Here is an 11148-nt window from a genome sequence, read left to right as displayed (position 1 = left end):
TTTTATTTTTTGCACTTTGCTATATGGTTTTCAGGAAGTTTTGAGTGTTTTTTATGCATTCACGTGGTTCTGTCAAGGTTCTCTGTGCGGTTGTTAGGATGTTGTTTTGCGGTTGTTGGCCTCCTCCAAGTGTTTTTTGTGCTTTGCTAAGTGGCTGTTAGTTATGCTTGGTGTTAGTTATGAGTGGTTAGTTGATTTGCAGTTGATTTGAACAGTTGGGTTAGAGTAGGTTAGGGTCCCTCACACGGTTTGCAGCTTGACGTGCTGTGAGGGCTTGTGTGCATCAGTGATGCTGAGAGCTACGCCACTGGTACTTCACAACTACTGGTAGGGTCTCCCATAGTGGACAGGTCTCAGCTGAGATGCCAGACGAAGACAAACCACCTGATTCTGGACAGCAGCAGATTGGCCTGATGTTCCTGGAAGAAGATCACGGTCTTACAGGTAAGTTGGGGAGATGTACAGCATATAATATTAATATATTTAAGTTTTTAATTCTTTTTGCAGTCAAACTTGTAAAATAATTGTTTCAATGTATAATCAGTTGATTAAAATATTTAACCACAATTAATTGCATGCCTTTCAAGAGTTAAATCAGCATGAATGAAAACCAAACTTAAAAAAAAAAAAAAGAGATCAGAACATCAGAAGCTCAAACTATCCTTCAGTATATACTTTTACATTCAGCAGATATAAAAATAAGCAGTGTTAAATGTGTTTACAAATGTATATACTTCTAGATTTGTTTTACTATTCCAAAAAAGACACTTCTGTTACAGGTCGGAGCGGACCACAGATGTCGTGAGTCTCGCCCCTCCCTAGTTTCCACCTCGAGGAGGTCCCAAGAACACCCCAATGACCACACACACACGAGAGAGAGGGAGTATAATTAAAACAAACTTTATTGAAATTTAAAAGGTGTGAAGGGAAGGGAAAAGGGTATCTAAAATCCACTCTCGGGGCCAGAGAGTATAGGTCCGAGTCGCTTCTGACTCTCAGGTAAGCCTGTTGGTAATTTGTGTCCTTTCCTTCACATGACTCAACAGGGTTTTTCTCAGTAGTGCCTTTGTGTTTTTCCTGCAGGAGAACTGTCGGTGGGGCCCTTCCAGTCACTGCACGCAGGGCAAAGAAGGTAAGGCCTGGTTCACACGGGACGATTTTAAAATGGTCTGCCGATTTTCCAAACCTGAGAGACCCCACACACGGCGATGGAAAATCACGGGTCTAACAGTTTTGGTCATTCCGTGGGTGGTGTGCAGCCACACGGCAATATCAACACATCACACACGAACTGATTTGACTCCCGAGCATTCCCAGGTCAGACGGGAAATCTCGCAAAATCCCTCGAGATCAAACGTGACTTCAGAGTAAACAATCATGGCGGACGAAGAGGATGCAGTGGCAGTTTTAATGAAAAAAAAAAAAAAAAAAAAAAAAAAAAAAGGCGATGGTCAAAGAGGTGGAGACAACGCGAACATGGACTATACTTGCTATATCATAATATGGATATAAGTTGTTTTATCTCATAGAAATGTTGTTACATACTACACAGATTAATAACCGATGAAATAAACGTTCACATATTCGTTTCCATGTACTCTGGTGGACTGCAGTTGTGGATGTAGTTATGCCCATCGAATTTATTTGTGTTTGTTATATACGCCGGCTGTTTTGATTTTGTTTCCTGGTACTTCATCACCGCCTCGTCACCTCGCTTTCTGATTGGCTACACGCCACAGTCTACAGGCTGCGTGATTGTTTGTCCTCGGGGGACACCACACACACGAGAAGAAATCGGGCCAAATAAATCCAACATGTTGGATATCCCTAATTTGAGATCAGAGCGGTCCCGACATTCTTCCGAGCAGAGGAGAGCAGTCTTAACACACCACACACGGCAGGAATATTTGATCAGATTATTTTACGATAATCGGAGCATCCTAAAATTGTCAGAAGGGCTGAATCGGGGCTAAAATCGGCCCAATTATCCTGCCGTGTGAACCAGCCTTAAGGAATTCTGATGAATTGGGTGGGGTGCGTACCTGACGCCGTTCGCCACGAGATTCTGGGTCCGCGGTTGGAAACGCCTAAAAGGTCCACAGGTAAGTATGCAGGTGAATATATTGGGGTCTTGGCCTTCGGTGTATAGGCAAGTATGCAAGAAAGATACACAATCCTTAACTTCGATTTTCGTCCAGGTAAACCCTACGGATGGAGTTTGCAGGTGAGTATGCAAGTGCGATGCACTGGTATTTCACTCGGGGCATACAGGTAAGTATGCAGAAGGACAACTGGGTCTTTACTTTGGACGTACAGGTGAGTATACAAGGGCAACTAGAGCTTGACTCTGGGCATACAAGTATACAAGGTCAATATGCTGGCTCTAAGCTGTGGGCGTAGAGAAGGGCATACAAAAAGCAACTGGAGTTGGACTTCGGGCATGCAGGTAAGTTTACAAGGGCTATGCACTGGCTCTTAGCGGTGGGCGTACAGAGGGGTATACAGGGGCAACTGGAGCTTTGCTCTGGGCATGCAGGTGGGTATACAATGACAATACTGAATGGATACAACTCACAGACCCCCGAAGAGGTGGACGTCAGGCTTTAGCCCTTTTCAGCTCGGGAGTCTAGAGAAGGTGTATATGTCAAGACAACTGTGGTCTTCTTCACCAGGGCAGACTTCCCAAACCAACACTCAACACGGTCACCTCCAACTGTGGAAACACTCCCACGACGACTCAGAGCCTCAAGCTCAGACCTGTAGGACTGGTAACAGACAGACGGAGTTCCTTCACAAATTTACTTAGCTTCAGTGAATATATGGAGAAAGACACACCACCTCTCGAATTTGACCAAGAGTGGATAGAAGTACAGATTGAAGTTGCTGCACGTTGGGCCTTCCACGGCTTCAGCTGGTGCCACCACGCTGGGTGACTTCAGGTATGTTTGTACCACCGGGTATGTACCTCAGGAATGACTCGAACGCTTCCCCTCTCCTCTCTTCCAGACAACGGACCAGAGATCTAGACAGGGGCGAACCTCTGAAAGCACTCCACAAACAGGACTCGTCACCACTCGGTGGAGTAGGGGTCCAAAGCCACGAGCGGGCATGTATATAAAAGATGGTCGTCTCACAACACCGGTGCACGTTCTCCACATGGTTTTCTCTCCCAGCCTAGAGGGTGATTACTGACAACATGACACAGCACGACACTGCAGACTTCAAGTGTACACACAGCAAAGAAAAGGACTCACCCACTGCACTCCACACACTCACAGTGAATTAGGGTCAAAAACCACATAGGACCGGGGATTAGTTTCCTGGACGTTGGGGGCACCGATGCAGCAGACGGCCAGAGGAAACGTCACAGCCACGACAAAGCACCAGACTCCTTTTTCGCTGGTTCCGGCTCCAATCCTATTATGGTGGGGCCACTGGTCACAACTCACAAGAGGTATATGGATATTCCACACTTGCAAAATAACTTTTGACACGATGAATATTTCAGTGTACTCACACTTCCATTAACACTGGATCTTTCTACTTCTCTTCCAGATAACAGACAAACGACACAACTGGCAGCACGATCTCCTTCCTGCAACCCTAGCAGATCTTCAATGTGTGTTAACTTCACATCACACAATGCATCTGAATGCTCCAAAAAAAAAAATGCTTACCATACTGTGATGCAGTGTCCTGGTCAGAACATCGGCGCGACAAGACAAAAACAATAAACCCATTACAGACGAGTCAATTGTTGCATCCAGTGGGGACATAATTCCGGGTTATTGTGACTTATACTGTTTTTAGGGGTTCGGTTGCAACACGCCACGTTAACAAAAAACATGTCTTGCATTTGTGATTGGAGAAATTACAAACAACAAGCACAACTCTACACCAGCGGTTCCCAATTCAAGTCCTCGCTCTCCTTAGCTCTGAATATTTTGCATGTCTCTCTTTGTTAACACACCTAATTCACATAATCAGCTAATTAGAAGTGAGCTCCGTGCATGAACTGTGTTCCCATTGACATGATCCCTTCACAGTGTTCAGTGCTCCCTACTCCCTGAGCAGGGGAAATCAGTTGAAGTTTCCCTCACTTCAGAGCATTCATCAACTTCTTCACACAGGGACAAGTGTGACATCATATACTGTACCTTTGTAAATAAATACAATTTAAATTCACATCTCGCTCACTTCAGTGCACTTCGAGCTGAAATCATGGCGGAATATCCTGTGATGTCAAACCTACAAAATGTGCAGAGCAGGGGGACACGAGGACTGGAATTGAGAACCATTGCTCTACACTGCCCAAAACGTGCGTCTGAAACATCAGTGGCAAATCCTTTACATATGTAAACATACTTACACAATTAACTCAGCATAATTCATGGAGGGCCAGAGCCCTGCAGAGTTTTGCTCTAACCCTGCCCCAGCACACATACATGTAGTTTTCAAATAAGCCTGAAAGACTTGATTAGTTGGAGCAGGTGTGTTATAATAATAGGTGTGTCCTATTATGCTCTTTTACAAAGTCTTGATTTTGTTTAAGGGGTGTACTTGAACAGGCCCTCGTTGTATAAACACATAATTTTTCAAATTTTTTACATCATTACAATACCTCTGTCCCCAGTCTGGCATGAACGGCTCTAATAGTTCCTGTATCAAATGAAGGCCCGCCTTCTGGAATACGAGATGTGCTGTGATTGGTTAGCTGGGCCAGTGTGTGTTGTGATTGGCAGCACTCAGCGCCTGGTCAGAAATGTCCTGTCTCTGACTGCTGTGAGCTTCAGTTGAAATATTGCATCAAAATCAAATCAATTTGAGCGCGATTTTAACCCGGATGATTGTAACCACTCTCAGCTCGTCTGTCTTGGGAACACTAGCACGTCTCTGACATAGTGATGACACTCGTTGCCTTTTCTAGTGCAGCTCAGCCGGGTCTTGTCCCATTTATTGAACTTTGTGATACCACAAATCCCCGAACATGTGCGTTGTAGTCCAAACGAGTCGTTAGTTGTAGTTTTTGAAAAGTCATTTCTGTTAAATAAAATATCTCCTTTTTAATTGGACTTTGTAACTTTGCAGATGTTTTTTTATGCTCAAACAGCAACATTACAGACTAACTAAAGTTGAAAAAGTGTGAAAGCATAACAGCACCCCTTTCATTTTGTAAATCTAAACACTGAAGGGCTCTGGCCCTCCAGGGGCCCATTTCACAAAGGAGGTTAAATGAAAACTCTGAGTATGTTAACCCTGAAATTAGGAAAACTCTAGAGAGGTAACTTATACTCAGAGTCAGTTACCGTAGTAACTTACTCTATGAACCTAACCTGGTCAGGAGCAGGTTTTCTTCGGTAAACCAAGAGTTTCTTTTGTACAAATATATATTACAAAAATTTATAAAATAAACATTGATTGAAGACAATTATATAAGATACTTAGTGTTGTTTCCTGGGGAGGGATCTAAATTAAGTACATTTTACTTAATAAAATTATATGCCAGTGTGGTAATAAAAATAATCTTAATGCAAATGGAAAAGATTATTTTGAGTGTCTATTACTAAGAGCAAATCTACTGTAGCTCTGGCCTCCCTCGACACATAAGGTTGAATACGACACATGTGAATAACGGCTTCAATGGTGTAGGCAGTAATGTTTTGGGCACGAAAAAACTAGCTTGTAATGCGATTGATTGAGTTAGAGTCAGGCTTTTGCCAACCTTGTTCTTCTCACTTTTCCCATCATATGTCACATTAGAATTTATTTTCAATAAAAATAAACAAAATGTTCTAAAAGTGGAAGTAAAGTGTCTAACGAGTGTTTAATAATGATGCAACTATTTATAATTGTAATAAATATAATCATTTACAATCTGTTATTATTAAATCCTGGTACTGTATAACAATATTGAGGTGCAAATGTATCTACCAGTATAAAGTATAACTAGCATCTAATTATTATTTACACTTAGCCTGTTGCAAAGAACTGCTACTTTTACATGGTAAATAGAATTATCATGATTTTCACTGTACAATTTTTCTGTAAATAGCATCTAGAGATACTTGCACTTAGTCTACTGTAAATATGATCTACCGGCTAAGAAAGTATTTTAATTCCACTTAGTGTAAATAGCTACTGCCGTATTTTTCTTACTCTATTGGCAGATCATTTAAAAAAAAAGAAAATTGCACTTATTTTATATAAATAAGTATATTAATATAAAATAGTATTATTATTATAATTTTATAAATATATTTTTGCCCATGAGATACCATAAAATGATTAGCTAGATGTTAATTAATCTAACGTTCTGCCATTTTTTACCTGTGATATTAAAACAGTGATAAGAATTACATTTGAATCGAGTCTGAAGTATGCAGACTGCTTTTTGGCGGGAGCTGTCGCCATGGTGAATCCTAATATCAGCGCTCCATTGATAATGGCTTTTTATAGTTGTGTTGCACATACTTAACTCAGAGTCAGTCAATTTAGAGTTGATTAAACCAACTGCTGTTCTGTAACTGAAAACTGAAAAGATTTTTTCCATCTCAGGTTAAGTCAGCTCAGAGTTCAAGTTTAAAATCAGGGTTGGTTGAACCTCCTTATAGTGAAACGGCCCCAGGAGTTTGACACCCCTGCAGTAGGCCATCTGGGGATTTTTCGCATACTCTTTTAATAATACTTAGGTTTCAGACATACAACATACTTATTAATTTACCTACTGCTTGAAGGTTGAATTGAAGCATTGCACAGTTGGGCAAATACAAAATATTCAGTTTTAGACTACTGTCCAGGAATGATTTATTTTTCTCATTTGTCACTTTGGATAAAACCCTCTGCTAAATGAACACACGTAAATGTTCCAGTCTGTCCTAATCAGGGAAAACCTTGAAAAACACAGAATTATGTTGCAGCCCTAAACAATAATTTTGGATTATTAAAATGAGTGGATCCATATATTAAATATGTATTTATTTGCAGACAAACAATAAAACACTACATTTTCCAAACTGCTTGTCCTGTGTGAGTTGCAGGGATTTCTTAGTGTTTCGAGCCATAAGCAAGCAAAGCCCCTGGACACAGAGCCAGTCCATCACATGATACATTACAGAGAGGAAGCCGGCTTTAGCTAGTTTCTCTGGCTTTTACATTTTCTTCCATGCAGGCCAAAAATGTTTTCTGAGTAATTCAAGTAATGTTTGGTATAACAATAATAGTTGATCATTACAACAGCCGACAAGATTACTTTTTGAAAGTAACTCGTAATTGTCTCTTTACTCTTTCTTTTCACCTCTGTGTCTATCAAATCATTACAAAAGATCCACCTTTTTCTTTTCTTCCTTCTCCAGAAGTCCACAGGAGGAACGGTGCAGTTCATTCAGTCGTCACTTCCATCAGGACCAACACAAACTACTGAAAACAAAACAAACTATTTTTTTCAAGAGATAAGAATATACATGAACACCTTAAAATAAATAAAGACTGTTTATTAATTTATTTTATAGTGAGAAAAAAATAAAAACTATGTGCATCAGTCAAATGGAATTAATATACTATACAAATATGGCCATATAAATATAAATCAAACCTTGCTAAATTTACTTCTTTTAAAAATTTCAAGATTCGTTGAGTTATTTACAACCTCAATTCTCTTTTTTCTGTCCTTGGTGTCTTTAACTACAAAATTAAGACATGTTAAACACACAATTAATTAAATAATATGAAAAGATCGGTTCTTTTTGCTTTATTTGGTCAGCTACTGGACATTTAACAAGGATAATAAACAAATATTAATGTGAATAACAATACGTGCATATTTATATTCATTTATAAATATGATTCATTCAGACTCCAAACAGATTTGTTCAGTAAATTCACAACCAATGAAATGCTCTTTGACGGACTACTCAAATTCTGTCGGCTTGTGCTTTAGTCGCTCTGTGGAGCCAAGAAAAGTTGTCACAGCTGTGCACTTCAAAAGGAAGAAACTTTGGTGAACTGAAGATATGATTCAATACAATAATGATTTGTTCACATAAAAGATTCATCCAGCACACAGATTCATTCATGAACCACTAACACAGAGCTCCTATAGTGATTCTGGCCTTAACAGACAGCACTATATACATAAACAGATGAGGAATATGTATTTAAAACTGTAAATGAGGATAGTACATGTAACATAGAGCTCATGCTGCTCTAATTGACTTATTGATGACATCAAGTGTTGTTTACCTTTAAATGAATCTCAACATTCTATGTCTGTTCAGCAGCTTGAGTTGATATTTGAAAATCAACACAACTGTTCTTGAAGCTTTGAATCCGGATCAAGCTCTGCTACAAGCTCTTCACAACTCTACAATTTGGTGAGTCTCAGTAGTTTGTGAAGTTTTTCTTGATTCATTAGCATGGAGCAGCGTCGCTCAAGAAGAACCAGGGCTCGTCCGACACACCTGAGGAGCTTTGTAGTGGAGGGTGCCTCTTCCATTCGAGACCCATGTGAGCTTTCACAGTTAGCAGATGTTACCAGGTTGGACCACTCTTACAGCTGCGTCTCTGCGAAAGCTCGAAGACCCAGAGGTCTGGAGGAGCGCTACCTAAAGAATGCTGCTGTGCTTCCTGACATCCGTCCAGCAGCATCAGTCTCTTCAGGGACACCTCTGTGTCAGCAGGAAGAGTCTGTCTCCATTCACGGCTGCAGCGTACAGGGCTACCAGGACATTTACCACTCTGTGGCTGAGCCTGTGATGAAGACACGCCGTGGTCGACGCCTTCCCTACAGCCTTGAGCTGGGACTGAACATTAAGCAGTGTCTGTGGAAGACACTCAACTGCCCCTCACTGGTAGAGACAGAACAGCCTGATGGACGCATCCTGATCACGGAAAGCTTCTCCACAAACAACAGAAGCTTCGCCCCTCAAATTCACGTGGACATCAGTGAAGAGCCCCTGCCTGAGGAGCCCAGAAGAAAGAAGCCCAGACACTGAGTCATCACAGTGTCACATGGAGCCGAAGTATGTAAATACTGTATATAGTTATAGAGTCAGTTTATTTGTAGAATAAGTTTCATTTGTAAGTTTATAATCTGTAGAGTAAATTTTCAGCACATGTCCTGTTTTTTTTTTGCACTTTGCTATATGGTTTTCACGAAGTTTTGAGTGTTTTTTATGCATTCACATGGTTCTGCCAAGGTTCTCTGTGCGGTTGTTAGGATGTTGTTTTGCGGTTGCTGGCCTCCTCCAAGTGTTTTTTGTGCTTCGCTACGTGGCTGTTAGTTATGTGTTATGCGTGGTTGTTAGTTATGAGTGGTTAGTTGATTTGCAGTTGATTTGAACAGTTGGGTTAGAGTAGGTTAGGGTCCCTCACACGGTTTGCAGCTTGACGTGCTGTGAGGGCTTGTGTGCATCAGTGATGCTGAGAGCTACGCCACTGGTACTTCACAACTACTGGTAGGGTCTCCCATAGTGGACAGGTCTCAGCTGAGATGCCAGACGAAGACAAACCACCTGATTCTGGACAGCAGCAGATTGGCCTGATGTTCCTGGCAGAAGATCACGGTCTTACAGGTAAGTTGGAGAGATGAACATCATATAATATTAATGAATTTACGTTTTTAATTCATTTTGCAGTCAAATTTGTAAACTTGTAAAATAATTCTTTCAATTTATAATCAGTTGATAATCACAATTAATTGCATGGTTTTTCAGAGTTAATCAACATGAATTAAAACTAAACTAAAACAGATATAAAACAAAGCATAAAAACTAAACAACATCAGAAGCTCAAACTCAATATATACTTTTTACATTCAGTAGATATAAAAATATAAGCAGTGTTAAATGTGCATACAAATTTATTTACTTATAGATTTGTTTTACCATGCCAAAAAAGCCACTTCCTGTATCTTATATACACACTAAATTACTTGAATTAACGTTATATCATTTGTAAAAATAGAGGAGGCACGCCGATTTTTATTATTATTAAACCACTTTAAAATGGCTTTTTGGTGGCTTTTATTCAGAAAACGTAAAGAAAACGACACACACATACAGCAAGATAATATACATTAACTTACCCTTCTTAAGAGTCTTTGTGGTAAAAGAGAGCAAAAATATTTGGTTAGTTATCAGTCCAGCCGCTACGAGAGACGTTCAAACTAACAGCACGTAATTTACGTCTCTGTGATGATTGGTTGATTTACCAGAAGCGAGGCTAGCCTCCTCTATGATGTTCCTTTTCTCAACACTCCTCAGCGCTGGAAGCGAACACTCGATGCTGATTGGCTATTTTTTAAAAACCGAGGCAGGAGAGCGCATCTCTCCCCCTCGCCTTCTCTTTCACTTAGCGGTTTTAATTACATAAGCAGATTCGGCACAGCCTTGATAGAAAAGCACAGCTTTAACGTAATGGTATAAACAAATACTAGATACTAAATACTAGAAACTAAATACACTAAATATTAATTTCTAAATATGCAATATTTTAATAATTTTAATAATTACAATTTTACATTATGTTAAAACAGTCTGTAGGTGAATCAAATAAATTAAAATGTATTTGTTAAAAAACATTATGGAAAGAACTACAATCCAATTAAGCATTGCAAATGGCATAACATGTTATTAGAGTTGTAGACTGAATAATCTGTTTATAGGCTACCATCTATGACTAATTTATGCTTTTCATTTGTCGCTTTATATAAATGTCTCGGCTAAAAATATACATATAAAATGTTCCAGGCGGTCCTAATCAGGGAGAACCCAGAAAAACACAAAACTCAAGTAGATTAGCACATTATTCGTAGATATAATTTATCTCATTTTCAAAAGTAAATCATGCATCATGATTAAGTAGTGACTCACTTTCTTGGATTGATTTGCTCAAGTCTAAAGCAACAGCAGATAATGTCAACAAAATACCCAATCAATCTGTGAAGCAGACCTGTGTTAAGAAGCACAGGACAAGAAAAGCCTATGAAGCGATGTTTGGCTATGATTTACTAACAACACTCTGATAATGCATTTCATAAACTTGATAATATGTTTCATAATATTCTAAATAAACAATGTAATGATCTACTGTAATTGATTTACTTTTATATTTACTCTGTATAACATGTGAAGGTTATCTGAAGTTGAAAAG

The sequence above is a fragment of the Carassius gibelio genome, chromosome A12, assembly GCF_023724105.1.
Source record: "Carassius gibelio isolate Cgi1373 ecotype wild population from Czech Republic chromosome A12, carGib1.2-hapl.c, whole genome shotgun sequence".
Taxonomy (NCBI): domain Eukaryota; kingdom Metazoa; phylum Chordata; class Actinopteri; order Cypriniformes; family Cyprinidae; genus Carassius; species Carassius gibelio.
This window is presented reverse-complemented; position numbering follows the sequence as displayed.